The sequence below is a fragment of the Heteronotia binoei genome, chromosome 6, assembly GCF_032191835.1.
Source record: "Heteronotia binoei isolate CCM8104 ecotype False Entrance Well chromosome 6, APGP_CSIRO_Hbin_v1, whole genome shotgun sequence".
NCBI lineage: Eukaryota > Metazoa > Chordata > Lepidosauria > Squamata > Gekkonidae > Heteronotia > Heteronotia binoei.
The window spans coordinates 60,420,854-60,438,969 of record NC_083228.1 but is presented as its reverse complement, the minus strand read 5'-3'; the positions used below and the strand labels follow the sequence as shown (position 1 = coordinate 60,438,969).

The 18,116-nt window shown below is 39.3% G+C and overlaps 1 long non-coding RNA gene across 1 annotated transcript in view; it reads left to right on the top strand.

Moving 5' to 3' along the window:
• Positions 1–11,249: 11,249 nt before the first annotated feature.
• Positions 11,250–18,116, top strand: part of LOC132573338 (uncharacterized) — a 30,539-nt gene continuing 23,672 nt past the window's right edge. Inside the window, exon 1 of the long non-coding RNA XR_009555527.1 lies at positions 11,250–11,381. This is a non-coding gene — a long non-coding RNA (uncharacterized LOC132573338). The remainder of the gene's footprint in view (positions 11,382–18,116) is intronic.

Sequence of the window (18,116 nt, the reverse complement as noted above, 5' to 3'; positions counted from 1 at the left end):
GGAGTAGGAGGTTGGACTAGATGATCTGTATGGCCCTTCCAACTCTGTGATTCTTTGATTCTATATGCAAGCACACTTCTGTATCTGAAGAAGTGTGCTTGCACACAAAAGATCGTATCTTGAATAAAAGTCTTAACGGTGCCACAACTCAAACTTTGTTCTAAAAGGAGGAAGTTATCCACAATTACATGTAACCTCATTTCAGCTATAAAAACTAACCAACAATTTTATTCCTGACTTCAGTAGACTTACTATCAAATCTACAAACTAGAATTCAGATATGGTAATTCAGAATCCTACTCTGAAACTTCTTTGCTAATCTGCCATGTTTTTTTAACAAGTTCCCCACATGTGCATCTTGGACATGGATGCTTTTATTGTTGCCACATTTCAGTCACCAAGTAGATTTCAGGGGGGGGGGGGGTTAAACAAAAGCAGACCTTGCATCTTTAAGACTAGCATGATCCATTTTATATCTCTGTTCCATAAAAATTTTCATCTCATAGTTCATGGAAATCAAGCTGCTCTAAAAAGCATAGGAACAGGCCAGACCATCTTGCTTTTGACAGCTAGCACATATATCCCCATGTTGTTGTTATTATTATTATTTTAAAAAAAAACCTTTTGCAAGCATGATTCTTCTGCCAGGGGAAAAAGTATTCAGCCTGCTTTGAAGCGTGAAGGCAAATGTCCAGCAAAACTAAGTAAAAAAATATTGGCCTTTTAAAGTAGATGTACATGCAGAGAACTATGCAGCAAGGAATGACAGCACAGACAACAATGAATCCTGGAAGATAAGAATAGAGTTTGCAAAAACAAGGTCACTACTGCAAAAGGTTTCAGATTCCAGCCTATGTATATATCTATTCATGACAAGCTGTCCCAAGAGCTGGCAAAAGTACATTTTCTCTTGTTATTTTCTGCCTCACCCAAGTGCTTCTCTGTCAAAGCTTCAGTGTGGTGGTATTTATTTTGATCAAGTAGAAAGGCATGGAATGAAAGGGGAATGGTGGCGAGCTTGTTTTGTTTTTTCTGCTTGCCAACATGAGGCCTAACTGAGTAAGTAACCATTAGCTGAAAATACTTGAATGGGGAATATTAATGCTTTAAATTATGCTCAATGTTACAAAAGCAAATTCAGTTAATCTTCTATGTTCTAAACCAGGGGAGTCAAACATATGGCCCAAAGGGTGAATCAGGCCCCCGGAGGACTCCTATCAGGCCCACAAGCAAGTCTGCTTCCTTCTCTCTTGCTTCCTTCAATTGTCAGAGACTGTTAGACAAAATACTGCAAGAGTGCTAATCTTTTAAACATGTTTTATTTAAAGTTTTTTTAAATCTTTAATTGTGTTCGTGTCCTTTATAAAGTTTATGTCTCTGCTACCTGCCGTTACATTTATGACACACATGGCCCAGCCCAACAAGGTGTCATTCTGGCCCTCATAACAAATGAGTTCGACACCCCTGTTCTAAACAGTACTGGCATAGAAACTCAAAGAGATCCTGAGCTCTGGAAGTTCTTCATCAGACCTTACAGGTACAGAGATGGCAACCAAGAAGATTAAGGTCTGGAACTCCTCTCCTATGAGGAAAGGCTAAGGAGTTAGAGGAGATATGGATAAGAGGGATCATGATAGAGATTTATAAACTTATTCTTGGGGTATACTAGAACTCAAGGACATCCAATGAAGTTCAGCACTAGGACTGTCAACCTCCAGGTAGTGCTGGAGTACTCCTGGGATTACAATTTATTTCCAGGCGACTCAGATCAGTTAATCTAGAGAAAAGTCTGCTTTGGAAAGTGCTTTATGGCATTGTACCCCATGGAAATCCCGCCCCTCCCCAAACTTCACCCTCTTCCGGCAACACCCCTAAAGTCTCGAGGTATTAGCCAACCCTATCAGGACAGACAAAAGGAAATTCTTATTGACCCAACTGGTGATTAAAATGTGGCCTTGAAATTTTATTCTACGTAGATGTATTGATGTCAGTTTTAATTGATCTGTGATCATAATGAATAAAGATTAATTAAAATGTGAAAGTCTCTGCCAGAAGATGTAGTGAGAGCCACTGGTATAGATGACTTTAAAGGGGATTGGACAGATGAATGGAGGATAGGTCTATCAGTGGCTACTAGCCATGGTGACTATACCAACTCCACACTCAGAGGCAGTAAATCTCTGAATCCCTGTGCCAGGAGGCAACATTAGGAGAGGCCTCAGCATCTGTGCCCAGATTTTGGCCCTTCAGACTAAATGGTTAGCCACTGTATGAGATAGGATGCTGGACTAGATGGACCACTGGTCTGATCCAGCAAGATTCTTTTAAAGTTTTTGTTGGATATTTTCCTGTACCAGCTGATCTGGCAGTATAATTCTAGAAGAACTAACTCAGTTTTAATTCAATTCAGTTTTAAAATTTAATGACATTAACATATAAATAGATACTCTCTCTAGGATGTTTCTCCCCTCCTCTCATTGCTCCCAGGAAAAGTCTATAATATAGTTGGAAAAGTCCCAGGAAAAGTCCAAAATACAGTCCTATGTTGAATGGGCGAAATAGAAATATACTAAAATAAATAATTTTAGGGTACTTTTGCATGGCCATAAGGACTATGCCATATGCCAGGCAATCTGATTATATTACTTAGTTTTATTAATAGCATCAGACTATCACAGGTTTGTTGAAAAAGAAGAGGAACATATTTCCAAAACCTACTTATATAATCAATGGCATGAAAGAATGTGTGGTTTTAATGGAATATGTGGGATGACTTTGCCTGCAGGATTGATCAGTGGGTTGTCTCTGCAGTCTAATTAAGCTTATATATGCTGCCCTTTGCAGCAGACATGCCAGTTTTAATTCATGTGCTTGAATACTTAAAATGCAAAGCTGACACCAAATACAGCTCACCTATTAAAATCATGCATTAGTCACTGGGAAGAGTTACATAATACTTTGCAACACACTTTTCAAATTATAATAGTAATCTTGAAATATGTGCCTACAAAACCATAAATACAGTCTCCTGAAACATTGGATCTGTTCTTTAAAACTAAGTACCATACCAAAATAAATGCATGCAGTTACAAACTAAGGTTTTAGCACATACCTCAGCATGTGATCTGTTCCATAGTTAATTTGAAAGTGCTTCAAAATCATACAATTCCATTAATACAGTACCAGCAGGAAATGCATTTGTCAGAAATCTAGTTGCTGAGAAAATCCTTAAAACACAGTGCAATCCTGATCACTCAGTTTTCTAAGCTGAGTTCAAAATCTATTTAAAATTCTACTGTGAATGACTTATTTTCAATAAATACATTAAAATTAGGGATGTTATATTTAAAAGGTGATGTGGATAAAATCCTCCACAACTGTCATTCAGTGCTTGAGCAAGAGGAATAAAGAAGTGCCTGAAGATGAAATCATTTCAAAATTCTTCATGTTGGGCAAATAAACAGCATTCCCTCTAATGGCAAGGTGATTCCTTGTGTCTTATGATGCAGACCACTTCAGAGGAACTGGGATGTTGTGGATGAAAGAAAGTCCAAGAAGAGAACTCCTAAGGCATTCTAAAGCTTTATTTCTGCTATTTTTGTTGTCCAGTCGCACAGTCAAGTCTGACTCTTTGTGACCCATGAACCAGTCATGCCAGGTCCTCCTGTCTTCCACCATCCTCCGAAGTCCGCTCAAATGTGTGTTTGTTACATCAGTAACGCTGTCTAGCCATCTCATCTTTTGCCATCCTCTTCTTCTTTTGCCTTCTGTCTTTTCCAGCATCAGGGTCTTCTCCAGTAAGTGCTCCCTTCTCATTTGGTGGCCAAAATATTTGAGCTTCATCTTCAGCATCTGACCTTCCAGGGAACAGTCTGGGTTGATTTTGCTTAGGACTGACTGATCTGATCTTCTTGCAGTCCAAGGGACTCTCAAGAGTATTCTCCAGCACCACATCTCAAAAGCATCTATTCTTTTGCACTCAGCCTTCCTTGTGGTCCAGCTCTCAAAGCCATGCATTACTACTGGGAATACCATCACTTTGACTATACAGACTTTTGTTTGCAGGGCGATGTCTCTACTTTTTATTATACTAACCAGGTTCACCATAGGAACAAACGTCTTTTAATTTCATGGCTACAGTCACCATCTGCAGATATTGGATCCCAGAAATGTGAAGTCTGTCACTACTTACGTGTCTTCCTCTTCTATTTGCCAAGGTGTGATGGGGCCAGATGCCATGATCTTAGTTTTTTTGATGTTGAGTTTCAAGCCTACTTTTGTGCTCTTCTCTTTCACCCTCAACAAAGGGTTCTTTAGGTCCTCCTCACTTTCTGCCATTAGGCAACAACATTTTTTTTAGAGTGGTGTCATCTGCATATCTGAGGTTGTTGATGATTTCCCCAGCTATCTTAATTCCAGTTTGTGCTTCATCCAGGCCAGCATTCTGCATGATGTACTCTGCATATAAATTAAATAAGCAGGGTGACAATATACATCCTTGTCAAACCCCTTTTCCTATTCTAAACCAATCAGTTGCTCCATATCCCATTCTGACAGTTGCTTCTTGACCCTTATATAGGTTTCTCAGGAGACATGTGAAGTGGGCTGGTACTCCCATCTCTTTAAGAACTTGCCACAGTTTGTTGTGATCCACACAATCAAAGGCTTTAACATAATCAATGAAGCAGAAATAGACATTTTTCTGATACTCCCATGCTTTCTCCATAATCCAGCGAATGTTGGCAATTTGATCTCTAGTTCCTCTACCTCTCTGAAACCCAGCTTGAACTTCTGGTAGCTCCTGATCTACATACTGCTGAAGCCTAGCTTGTAGAATCTTTAACATGACCTTGTGGCAAGTGAAATGAGTGCAATGGTGTGATAGTTTGAACATTCCTTGGCATTACCCTTCTTTGGAACTGGAATATAAACTGACCTTTTCTAATCCCGTGGCCACTGTTGTGTTTTCCAATTTGCTGACACAATGTGTGCATCACTTTAACAGCATTGTCTTTTAGGACTTTGAATAGCTCAACTGGTATACCGTCATCTCTGCTTGCTTTGTTGTTAGTAATGCTTTCTAAGGCCCATTTGACTTCACACTCCAGAATGTGAGGTCAGCGATTTCACCATCATGGTTGTCAAGGACATTGAGATCCTTCTTGTATAATTCTTCTGTGTATTCTTGCCACCCCTTCCTAATCTCTTCTGCTTCCGTTAGGTCCCTACTGTTTTTGTCCTTTATCTGCTATGGACAAACATTATTTTGACTACACTTCATTATACAAACTATGAGACTCCGCAATGACCCATGAGGTGGTGTAATTCCACTTCTTTTCCTAACAGACTTCCCAATGTGTGCTTTCTTTCTTCCCTGCCAACCTCCCAGCACACACTTTCCTAGTCCCCTTACACAAACTCCTTCCCAAGCTGGCACGGGTGATTATGGTGGCATCCATATAAATTGCTTTTGATGAGATGAAATAAAACAGTATGAAAGCTTCAATTAAGACTGAAGAGAAGAGTTAGATAAAATATAAATGTATAAAGCATAAATAAAGAATAAATCTGACCAGAAACAATTACCTATAATACCAGCTGATAAATGATCATTTCAAGTTATAATGTAGCACATAAAGAGAGCAGCAAAGAAGAGTGCAGGACAATGCCAAATGCCTGGAGAGCTTCTGTCTAGACAAACACTGAAGTCACCCACTAAAATTCACAGTAAGCAGGGTTTTGAATCTGGGTCTTCCCAGGCCTAGTCCAACACTAATACATCATACTAGATCTCTACAGTGTATGTCAAAAATCGTTGTGAATGAACTATACAGAGATTTTTAAAATGCCCAGTATTTGTTGTAATGTAGAGCTTTTCTTGTGGAAGGTGATACTGGTGGAATATCTAGCATAAAAAATGGCAGTAACACTTCAGCTAACCCTGGTTAGTACTGCGCAGAAAAAGGCATTGGTAAACCACTTCTGATCATGTCTTACCTTGAAAACACTATGATGAGACAATTCAAAACAAAAAATGATATTGTGCTGGAAGACAGGACCCCACCAGGTTGAATACACTCTTAGTTAAAACAATTTTATTTGGTAACATATGGTAACAAATTATATTTCTTGCATCATTAATAACTTCTTTTATCTATCCCATATATTACTTTCTATCCACCCCTCCCCCCATTACTTGACCCCCGCTGGTGTTATTTACTTAAAGTACTAATGTTTAAAGGTACCCTTAACTAATAAAAACAAAAATTAATATTCTTTTTTCTAAGACTTAATCATTTTCAAAAATTGTCCAATGTCCTTTTATTTTCCACTCTTTTTCTACATATCTTCTGAACTTTTTCCACTCCATCTTAAAAACTTCTAAAACATAATCTCTTAATATTCTTATTAATTTGTCCATTTCACTCCATGTCATAACTTTTACAATCCAATCCCGTTTCTCTGGTATTTTTTCTTGCTTCCACAACTGCGCATATAATATCCTAGCAGCTGAAAGCAAGTACCAAATTATAGTTCTATCTTCTTTTGGAAATTTTTCCATTTGTAATCCCAACAGAAAAGTCTCTGCAACTTTCTTAAATTCATATCCCAAGATCCTAGAAATTTCTTGTTGAATCATCTGCCAATACTTTTTTGCTCTTTCACAAGTCCACCACATATGGTAGAAAGAAAGAACCTTCATGTTTTTTACATTTCCAACATCTGTCTGGCATCTTATTATTCATCTTTGTCAATTTCTTAGGAGTTATATACCATCTATACATCATTTTAAAACAGTTCTCTTTAATACTATGACATGTTGAAAGCTTCATAGAGTTCTTCCACAAATATTCCCAAGTTTCCATCTGTATTTCTTTATTTACATTTATTGCCCACTTAATCATTTGAGATTTCACTACTTCATCTTCCGTAGACCATTTTAAAAGTAATTTATATAATTTTGAAATTAATTTTTCATTGTCTCCAAGGAGAACTTTTTCCATTTCTGTTTGCTCTTTTCTTATTCCTTCAGTTTTAATGTCATTTTTCACCAAGCTCTTTATTTGTTGCATTTGAAACCAATCATATTTATTATTCAGCTCTTCAGCAGTTTTCAATTCTATTTTGCCACTTTGTATTTTTAATAGTTGATTATATGACAACCACTTTTCTTCACCCGTCTCAGCTGTTATTTTTATCACTTCAGCTGGCACTATCCATAATGGTTTTCTCTCATCTCCATATTTCTTATATTTCATCCATGTATTTAGCAAGCTGTTCCTTATATAATGGTGAGAGAAAAAGCCGTCTATCTTTTTTCCCCCATAATACATATAAGTGTGCCAGCCAAATTTATTTCCATGACCTTCCAACACTAAAGAGTTTTTTGTTTAACAACATTATCCATTCTTTTATCCATACTAAGCAAACTGCTTCATGATATAATTTTGTCTGTTAATTGAAATCCGCCTCTCTCTTTTGCATCTGTTAAAATTTTCATTTTGATTCTTGGTTTCTTCCCCGCCCACACAAACTCTGAAATTTTTCTTTGCCATTTATTAAATTGTTTACTGTCTTTCACAATCGGAATAGTTTGAAACAAATACATTATTCACTTTAATTGCGGCTATTCTACCCAACAGTGACAAATTAAGTTTATTCCACTTTAACATAACTTCATCCGTTTTACGCCATAGCTTCTCATAATTATTTTTGAACAAATCAATATTCTTCATTGTTATCTCCACACCCAAATATTTTACCTTGGAGGTAACTTCACAGCCCATTAGTCTCTGCAGAATTCCAGGTTGAATACACTCAATCAGCTACTAGGGAAGAGCAGAGGACAAATACAAGTAGCATATTATTAATGACAGCACTGGATTAAAGCCAAAAGGATGTTCAGTTGTTGATGTGAATGGAAGCACAAAGAAAATCCAAAGCTGTTTGACACATATAGGGACATGGAACATGAGAAGTATGAATCATGGGAGGCTTGAGACCATAAAATGAGAAATGGGACTACAGCGGACTGGATTAGGACATTTTTAGACAGAAAATTACAAAGTGTTTTAATCTGTTTATGCCCCAACTCCAAATGCTGAAGAGGAAAAAATTAAAAGCTTTTATGCAAGTCTTCAGGAAGAAATTGATCAAACACATAAACAAGATGAACTGATATCATAGGTGACTGGAATGCAAAAGTGGGAAACAAACAGAATCAAATATTGTTGGGAAATTTGGGCTAGAAGCATGAAATGAAGCAGGAGAGTTACTCATACAATTCTGTGAAGACAACAAGTTGTTCATTGCAAACACAAACAGATGACTATATGTGGACATCAAACAGATGATTAAATCAATTACATAGTCAGAAGCAGAAAACGGAGTTCAATTCTCTCTGCTAAAACAAGATCAGGAGATGATTGTGGTATAGAACCATGAATTGCTAATATAAAAAATTACAGTAAAGCTGAAGAAAAACACTAAAACATTCATAGTGCCAAAATACAATCTAAAAACTTCCATGAAGAGTTTAAAGACTATGTGAAGAACAGATTTGCATCACTAAGTTCAAGTGAACAGGAACTGGGGCAACTATGGGTAGAAACCAGAGATGTTATCAAGAAAGAATGTGCAAAGACTATTTCTGTAGCCAGAAAAAGAAAAAGAAAATCCTCAATGAATGACTGACAAAACCCTTAAAGTTGATAAAGATAGATGAGAAGCAAAAGTAAAAAGTGACAGAAATAGAATCAGAAGGTTTTTTTACACTGTCCCCTCTCCTTCCTTGGAGGTTTTTAAACAGTTAGATGGCCATGTGACAGCAATGAAGATCCTGTGAATTTAGGGGAAGGTATTTGTGAGTTTCCTGTATTGTGCAGGGGGTTGGACTAGATGAGCCTGAAGGTCCCTTCCAACTCTAAGATTCTATGATTCTATAAACAAATTCAAGATAAGACAATTACCACAGTCCTGTGGTAGGAGTGATCCAGATATGCTTAGATAAATTATTAACTGATGAAGTCTCAGTTATTAGCAAGCTAACTGCTAGATTCTGTGCACAGACAAATGTGCAATAAATTTCATTCCTGCCCTTTTGAGCCTTGTCTTAGGCTTCATCACATAGGTCTGCTATAAAGTTCTCAGTTTTTAGATTCCAGGTTCAAATTTTAAATATGGTCAACTAAGATGTTAGTTTATGAATTTTATATTTTATTCTATTATGTAATTTTATATAGATTTGTACTAAATTTTATGTTTTAATTTTAACTGAATTTGAATATCTGTCTGTCTGATAATGTTTTTGTCAGTTGGATCTAGTCACTGACGGTGATAGATAGATAGAGAGAGAGAGAGAAAGAAAGAAAGAAAGAAAGAAAGAAAGAAAGAAAGAAAGAAAGAAAGAAAGAAAGAAAGAAAGATCTAAATGCAGTATCCTAGAGACTAGCATGTAGAGACAAAGAAAACTATTACAATAGCCAGTGCAAAGAAATAGAAGAGGATAAAAAAGACAAAGAAGAAAGAAGGAGAATAAGAGATCCACAAGATCTAAGAAATCAAAGGGAAATTTAAAGCATGCCTAGGCATCCTGAAAGCTCAACAATGGAAACAGGACAAAACTAAAACTGAACAGGACAAAATGGAGAAACGATGAGAATAATGCACTGGAGAACTATACAGAAGAGTTGAAAGGATGTAAGATTCTTTCAAAGATTTTTTTGAAGAAAAAAACTGCACATTTTGAAAGTAAAGTGCACTGAGAACTATTGGAAGAAACACCAGGAGTTGATGGGCTATTTATTTAATAGAGCTATTTCAAATCACAGAAATGTAGGCCATCAAAATCTTAACAAGATTGTGCCAACAAATATGGAAAATAAAACAATGGCCTATACACTGGACATGGTCAATTTACATTCAGTTATGAAAAAGGAGATGTCAAAGACTGCAGCAACTATCAGACCATTATATTAATTTCTCACACAAGTCAAGTGATGCTTAAAATCTTAAAAGAAAGATTGTTACCATATATGGATGAGAAATGCCAGATGTTCAGGAAGAGGCACTAGAGATATTGCAAATTTATGATGATTACTGGGGCATGTGAGAAAATTTTTAGAAGAAAATCAGTTTGTGGTTCATAAATTACAGCAAAGCTTTTGACTGTGCATAACCTGAAAGGCTATGGTTGGCCATGATGGGCTGTACTTTTAAAAAAGGTATTATAAGAAGGACATAAGTAAAATATATAAATGTATATGAAAGAGAATGTTGAGCTCAGGATATCAGTATGGCTCCAATATGTGTGTGACAATGAAATTAAAATTACCCTATGCCCACTTCAATCTGATGTGCCATTTGCATGAATTACTGTGGCTAGGTCAGAGCGAGACAAGAAGCGGGGCAATCAGCTGACCTGGCAATGTTGGAGAAACACCAGCCTGGCACATTCATGATCTGGGCCTCCATTGTTACAAAGGCATTCAGAAACACTCCCAGGCTCTTATTGGGGGGGGGGGGGGTGCCAGTGTTAATGGCACACCATCCAGGGCCAGGAGTTGGCATCCCAATCCTGAATCCCCCCCCCCCCCAAGCCACAACCATGACCTCCAGGCCTTCAGCCAGATTTTTTGGGGCAGTGTCTGGCCATTAACAGATACAGCTGGGTATCATCAGCATATTGATGGCTTTCCAGCCTGAAACTCCGCACCAGCTGGATGAGGGGGGCACATGTAGATGTTTAACAACCAAGGGGTACTGAGGTAATGTCCTCTCTCCTAGCAGGAATGAGTTAAACCACTTCAAGGACACCCTACAGAATCCTACTTCAAGGAGACAGTGGGCCAACAAATCATGGTTGACCATGCTGAGTTGCTGTTAGATCAAGTAATAACAGCAGCGCCGACCCACCTTGATCCATCTGTCTGTGGAGATCCTCTGTCAGGGTGTCAAGAAACTGTAGAACATCTAAGTGTTTGTGTGACTCAATGTCTGTATGTGTATGTAAGTTTCCCAGGATTTGCATCAGCATTGGCTAAGATAACAGGCACTTACCCAATTAAGGTGAAAGGTAATTTGTCACACCTGTGAAATCAGCCCACAGTGACAGATAGATCATTCAGATCTAGCCTTGACAGGTTAGCATCTAAGTCAAGGCTAGATGACAGCTCTTAGATTAGATCGTGTCTGTGATTGGCTAACCAATTGACTAGCCAGGATATAATCAGGCTAGGTGCCCACCAACAAGAGAGCTTCTACTTCTTCAAGACAGAAGCTTTCTTCAAGACATCAAGAAGAAGGTATCATCACAACAAAGTCAAGGAGGATGGGACTCTGAGATGTCTTCTGGTGTTGTGGGCCTGACTTCATGAGCGTCTGTGAGTATAGCTTAGGTAATTAGCTGAATTGACTACACAGTCCAGTGTAGGGAAGGAGGTAAATTGCCTCAGGATTTTCTTAAGTGTTCCTCTGGGCACAGTGTATTTATTTTTTTTTATATCCTATTTTATGTTTCCCTTTTCCGTTATCTTGTAACAAAGTATATATATTTTTCTATAAGTTTTGTCCATTTATTAGGTAGACCTAGGACCTGATAACACATTGACTGAAAGAACCTACATGGTATTCTTTTAAGTTTTCCCAAGTTATTTTATTTCCTTTCTCCCTTCCCTTTAGCAGGCCTGTAGGATGTGGCATATATTCCCTGGACCTGGATGTTGGTTATGACATGTCAGCAGCTGGGTGTTAATAACAACAACACCTGTGGTTCTTGATACAGGGCAACTAGCATGATTGCCATTCTGTGGCCAGGGCAGAAGCCAAACTGGAAGGGATCTAGGGGTCTTTATTGACGGATCTCTGTTGCCCTTTGAAAGATAATTCAAGACAGCCAAAAAGAAGAACATGTAACATTGATGAGGATACCTAAGAGAAACTTGTACACATGAGCATCTTCCTAAAGTTGTCACTACTATAAATGATACCATGGCAGAAGCAGCAAGCAGTGCAGTTTGTCTGGGAGATAACTTTACGCTAATTTAGCACAAACTGTAATAAAAGGCCTGATCAATTCTTTACATAAACAAGTACAATTCAAAGCACTTAGGAAAGAGTAATTTGAACTGTTTCTTTACAGGGATAGATTGTTTAACAAACTGCAACCAGTGGAAAGGAAGTGAGGAATACTGCCATCAGCTGTGACCCATTCAGTTCTGAGTGGCTTTCTGGAAGAAACCAATAAATTGATCTTGCTAGAAGCACTAAATCTGGGAGAAAGACCATTGCAAGATCTAGGGCTGGCCCTGCCGCTAGGCAAACTAGGCAATTGCCTAGGGCACTGGCCTTCTGGGAGAGCTGACTTGTGCACCCCCACAATTCAGTGACGTTATCAGTGCAGGGGCTGTGTGCCACAAGTTAGCCTTGCCTAGGATGCCAGACAGTCTAGGGCCGGCCCTGGCAAGATCTAAGTACCTCCTGGTTTAGAGCATGTACACATGAGCAGGTCATATAACTGAGGAATGGAGAGTTCAAATCTTTTTCTCAGCCATTTTCCCCATTATTGAGGCCACTGCTTCTTCCCACATAGAATCCAACGGGAGATACTGAGGATCAAGAAAAATCCCTTCTCTGTAAGCCATTCTATAAGTTGGTCACTCTGGGGTGCAATATAATATTGGCAGTGAGAAATGAATTGTTGGGAACTAACTTTTTATCCAGATGTCTTCATGACTCTAAAACAATTTTTCTTGGTTCCAATGCTGAGGACATTGCACAACTGTGAAGACATATGGTTGACAACTTCCAGATGGGGCCTGGAGATTTCTTGGAATTACATCTCATCTCCAGACTACAGAGATCAGTTCTCCTGGAGAACATAGCTGCTTTGGAGGGTGAACTCTATGGCATTATACAATGCTGAGGTCCCTCCCCTCCCCAAACCCTCCCCTCTCCAGGCTCCACTCCCCAAATCTCTAAGAATTTCCCAAACCAGAGCTGGCAACACCACTGAAAAGTCTGAATGTTGCATTTGTAGTTCACAAGTTCAGATGGTTCTTTACATTATTTTTCTTTGTTTAACCAGAACAACTCCAGTCTTTTATAACAAAGAAGTAGCACAGCCTGGTTGCTAACTTTTCATACTGTTAACAAGCCCTAGCAGGAAATTTTATGGCCTGTAGACTAGAAACCATAAAGATATTAAGATTCCCTAAGGAAATCACTGGAGAGGAAAGATTAAACTGTTTGATATATATCCTTTCCCATACTGCTCCCAGAGAAGGGCATGAAGATTTAAAAATCAATATCCATAAGCATCTGTACAGATCCTGAATATGAGGGAATGGTTTGTCAAGAAGTGTGACTCAACTGCTCTGTCCATTGCATCAACAATGTTCCAGGACACAGGAATGATATTTTTACTTGTATGCTTCACTTTTTCCTCTTCAAATATTTATATTACACTTCCAGTTTAGTGACTAGAAGGGAAAGCACTTCCTGGCAGCTGGTGCTGAGGACAAAAGGTCATCTTCTAGACATTAACGGTCAGGAAATGAACTCCTCCACCCGGGGTTATATTATTAATTAATGCTTTTAAAGTTTTCAAGCACTCACACATTCCTTTTCTAACACTCTCCTGCTTCTGTCAGCAATTTATTAATTTTTTTTATTGAGAACTAAGTGCTATCAGTGCACAGACATTGTGTCATCACAGATGGCTGATCTTTATTTTAAGAGACTTTAAGTTAATCTAGGAAATGAGTTACGTATAATGCATGTCCCTTATTTCACAGCTCTGCAGAGCAGATAGATAGTACAATAGCTTACAGGGTTGGGTTGGGCCATGGCTCAATGGCAGAGCATTGCTTTGAATCAAGCAAGTCCCTGGCATCTCCAATTAAAAGAAGCAGATAGCAGTTGATGTGAAAGATTTCTGCCCAAGACTCTGGAGACCCACTGCCAGTCTAAGCAGACAATACTGACCTTGACAGGTCTGGAGCTAGGGGGGGGGGGAGGGAGGGAAGGTCGCCCTATGTAAACCTCCCTCCCCTCTGTAAGGCAACTCCTTTCCCAGGCTATTTCTCTCTCCCCCCCCATGCGAGATCACACGAGAGACCAAGAGGGGAGAGAGAACGAGAGAGAGAGGAGGCAGCAAAAGCGAGAGAGCACGAGAGAGCAACAGCAAGAGAGAAAGTGTCAGAGGAGAAAGTGACAGCAAAAGCGAGAGAGAGAGCATGCAAGAGAGAGCTGGAGCCAGGCGGCTGGCTGCTGGAAGAACCAGCCAAGCCCGACGCCCTCCCCCCCCCCAGTTTTATTCCCTGGGCCCCACCCCTGCTCTAAAATTTCTGGCTATGGGGCTGGACCTTGATAGATCAAGAGTCTGATTCAGTATAAGGCAGCTGCATGAGCTCATGTGAAGAGCAGCTTGATAATGAATCCTATTAAACATATGCCATCTCCCCAGCGTTTAAAGACCACCTGAATGTCAAAATGTTGCCCAAAATTGCTAAGCATCCTGAATAATAAATATTTCCTCTTTTTCTTGTTAAGATTAATTTTAAAAAATGCCAATATCAAGGTTATTTCCAGCATTAACAGAATTTCTGAGAACTCATTTGGACACTAAGGTGTGCCCAAGTTACATCATTGTATGCCACAGGATGGATTCTCAGTTCACATGTTTGTGCCACTGTGAATACTTTGTGAAAATCACACAAGTCTCTTGTTAAGTTTGAGAAGTACATGTGGACGGAAAATGTGCCCTCTAAATTTCTTGAATGTGGCCATATGGAAAAGATCTGCCTCCCAAGTATTTTAAATGGACATGTGCCACACAATACATGGGTCTGTCCTTCATACTTAAGAGGGTCATGTTTTGGAAGACAGGTCAGAAAACTACAGATGGTGCAAATCATGGCAGCAGGATTGTTGGTAGATCTGGGTGACAGAGAATGAATCCTGCCAGTAAAATGTATTAATTGCCACTTTGTTTTGGGGCACATTCCAAATTGAGGGTTCTTATCTTTAGAACCTTGAAGAGTCCTGGAACAGAATATTTGAAAGACCTCCTACTCCTGCATGAGTCTGTCCATCAGTTAAACTTGGCCCCATTCAATGTGCAACCTCCCAGCTTTAAAGGTAAATTGGGCAGTCACTTGTCCTGCTTGAGGCTGCAATACAGACTCATAGAATCACAGAGTTGTAAGGGGCCATACAGGCCATCTAGTCCAACCCCCTACTCAATGCAGGATCAGCCTAGAGCATCCCTAACAAGTATTTGTCCAGCTGCTGCTTAAAGACTGTCTTGGTCAACTACAGTTTGAGTGCAGTCCTTCAACAATAGACATCAAGAAATACTAAAGATTAGATTTTGTTCCAGCAAAGGCTAAGGGTGAACTGAGGCCTTAAATACTCCTGCAGAGTAGTGGATATGCAAGCCCCTCCCTTCTTCCAGGAACAGGCTACTGGTTCATAAAAGATGCCATGCCTAGTTATAGTGGAGGTACTCCACTGCAGCTGAGGTAGCTCAGGCTTTGTTAGGCTTGAGGGGCCAGTTGGCGAGAGACCTCAAGTACTGCAGTGGGCCCTGGAGTGGAGGGTTCAGAATCAAAGCATGAGTTAGGAGACAGGGCTGTATCCCAGCCCCAAGCTCCTGGGGCTCCTCTGGTGCATCAAAGGAGATTTCTGGAGGAGTCTCAGCTGTCTCCTTCTGTGGTGGTGCCAAGTACTCAGTCCCCTTTTCATTTGCATCCTTGGTTTCATGTCTGTTACATAAGAGAAGCTATGTTGGATCAGGCCAATGGCCCATCCATTGTTGAGGAGTTCGTACTCTGGTCTATGGCACAGCTAGAGATAGAGCCTTTTCTGTGGTGGGCCTTGAGTATGGAATGTCAGGCTTTTTTTAAAGAAAAGGCCCAGCAGGAACTCATTTGCATATTAGGCCACAACTCCTGATGCAAAGCCAGCAAGAACTGTGTTCCTGTGCATTCCTGTTCAAAAAAAGCCTTTAATGCAATTCTCATAGTAGTTCCTCTGGTGCTTTGAATGTCGTGTGTGCTGAGTGTGTTTTTATTTGCCCAAACATTGGGTTAGTTACGTTTAAAAATGCAAATGTATTCATTCTGCCGCTCATTAAAAGTTGTTTGATGTTTTAGCTCTGGATATGCTGTTTTTCAGTGTTGTGAACTACCTCATACATTTCTAATGAAGAATAATGTCTCCCTTGACAATTTCCGCTCAATATTTTCTCAGTCATTAATCCTTCCTTCTCTCTCTTTTTTTAACCTTTTGTATTTCAGTTTTTCCCTTGTATATTCTTCTTTTATAAAGGTCCCTTCCTCTTCCCCCACCCGTGCCCAGTTTTCATCCCTCGAAACAAATATGAGAAACAGAATCCTAGTTTCAGAACCTCTTTCAATACTGGTGCTTTTCTGGAAAAGCTGAAGAAGGAACAGCAGCAGGATCTAGTGTAGTCTGTCCCTTCTGGAGAAAGGTGGGATAAAAATGTTTTAAATAAACTGATCTGAGAGGCTGCCAGTTCAAATCTCATCACAGTCATAATCTCATAGGGTGGTCTCTGGCAAATTACTCTCTTTTACCTTAGTCCCCCATCTGTTATGGGATAATGATACTGGTATTCCTTACAAGGTGGTTGGGATGCTTTACAGCATGATAATGTATGTGAAGTGCTTCCCCCCTCCCCTTTCTGCTGTCAAGCCGCAGCCAATTTACAGTGATCCCATAGGGATTTCAAGGCAAGAGACATTCAGAGGACGTTTGCCATTGCCTGCCTCTGCATAGCACCTCCAATATTCTGTGGTGGACTCTCATCCAAATACTAACAAGGACCAACTCTGTTTAATTTCCAAGGTCTGACAAGATCAGGCTAGCCTGGGCTATCTAGGCCAGGGCATTACCAATTATTTAGTTTTTAGAGGGAGCAGTAAGAAGAGTATCTGTGGATGGGTGGAGGGCGCATTGAATGGTTACCCTGAAACCAAAGCAGAAGGGCATTCATTGTCAGAAAATATTATGTTCATATTCTGTTATTTCTCAGTTAAGCACTGTTAAGAAGATGGAGAGTGGGGAAGACCAGTATGCTCTTTCAGGAAGAGGATCCTTCCTCTCAATGGATTATTTAGATCATCAACTTCCTCTGACCAAAGTGTCTTTTTAGAAAGTGGCTAGTTCCTAATTTAAATATATTTGCATTTTTATGCAAATGTGTAGCTTTCCAAAACCAGAAATACAAATTTCAAAGTCTTATAAATTAAAACAGTGCACAGTCTCCAGACGATGAATGAGTAAGGGTGCTGGTACTTTGCTTACAATGCACTGCCATCGTGTGGTTCAATGTAGCAATGACCACTTTCATAACAGTTAAGAGCTGCTCCTAGTGTATGAACCATGCACACCACAGCCATTCATGAATGTTCTGTCACTGGATGAAAATATCAGTATTTCAATAATAATGATAAAAAAATCAGAAAAAGTGTCAAAATCTGAGAGCAGGATTTGATCATGGCTATCATGTTCATAATTATTTTTAGCACAGTGCAGAACTAGATCTCTTTACTAAGGTTTGTTGAAAATCTAACAGATTGAATTGGATCCAAAACACACTGGTGAATGCTCAAATGCTGATAATGATCCCAAACACCCATTCATTTAGAGGCAGGAAGCATCATTAGCACTGGTTCAACCATTTTATAGGCAAGTCCACATAGACAAATATGCTTGGAGACATATGCCTTTTTCTATTTCTTTTTGTTTTCACATGTGGTTGTTGTGAATCCTGTTGTTCCACTCATTTCCATTGTTGGTGATTCAAATTTGTGTTTCTTGTATGTCATTTATGTGCCATTTACGACCATGGTACCAACTATAATCCTCAGACTAACACCTACCCACTGAAGATCATAGCTCACAACTGATGGAACAGGTTGCCTAAAGAGACAGTGATAGTGAGGTGGATGCCATCTCAAAAAAAAATTAGGTGATGGAGGACTGTTTTATTTGCTAGAGATTTTAAAGGGAAACAGAAAGCAATTTTTTTTAAAGGAGTTGTTTGGGTTTCAATTATATTTTGGATTTGTAAACGTTCTTGAGCTATGGAG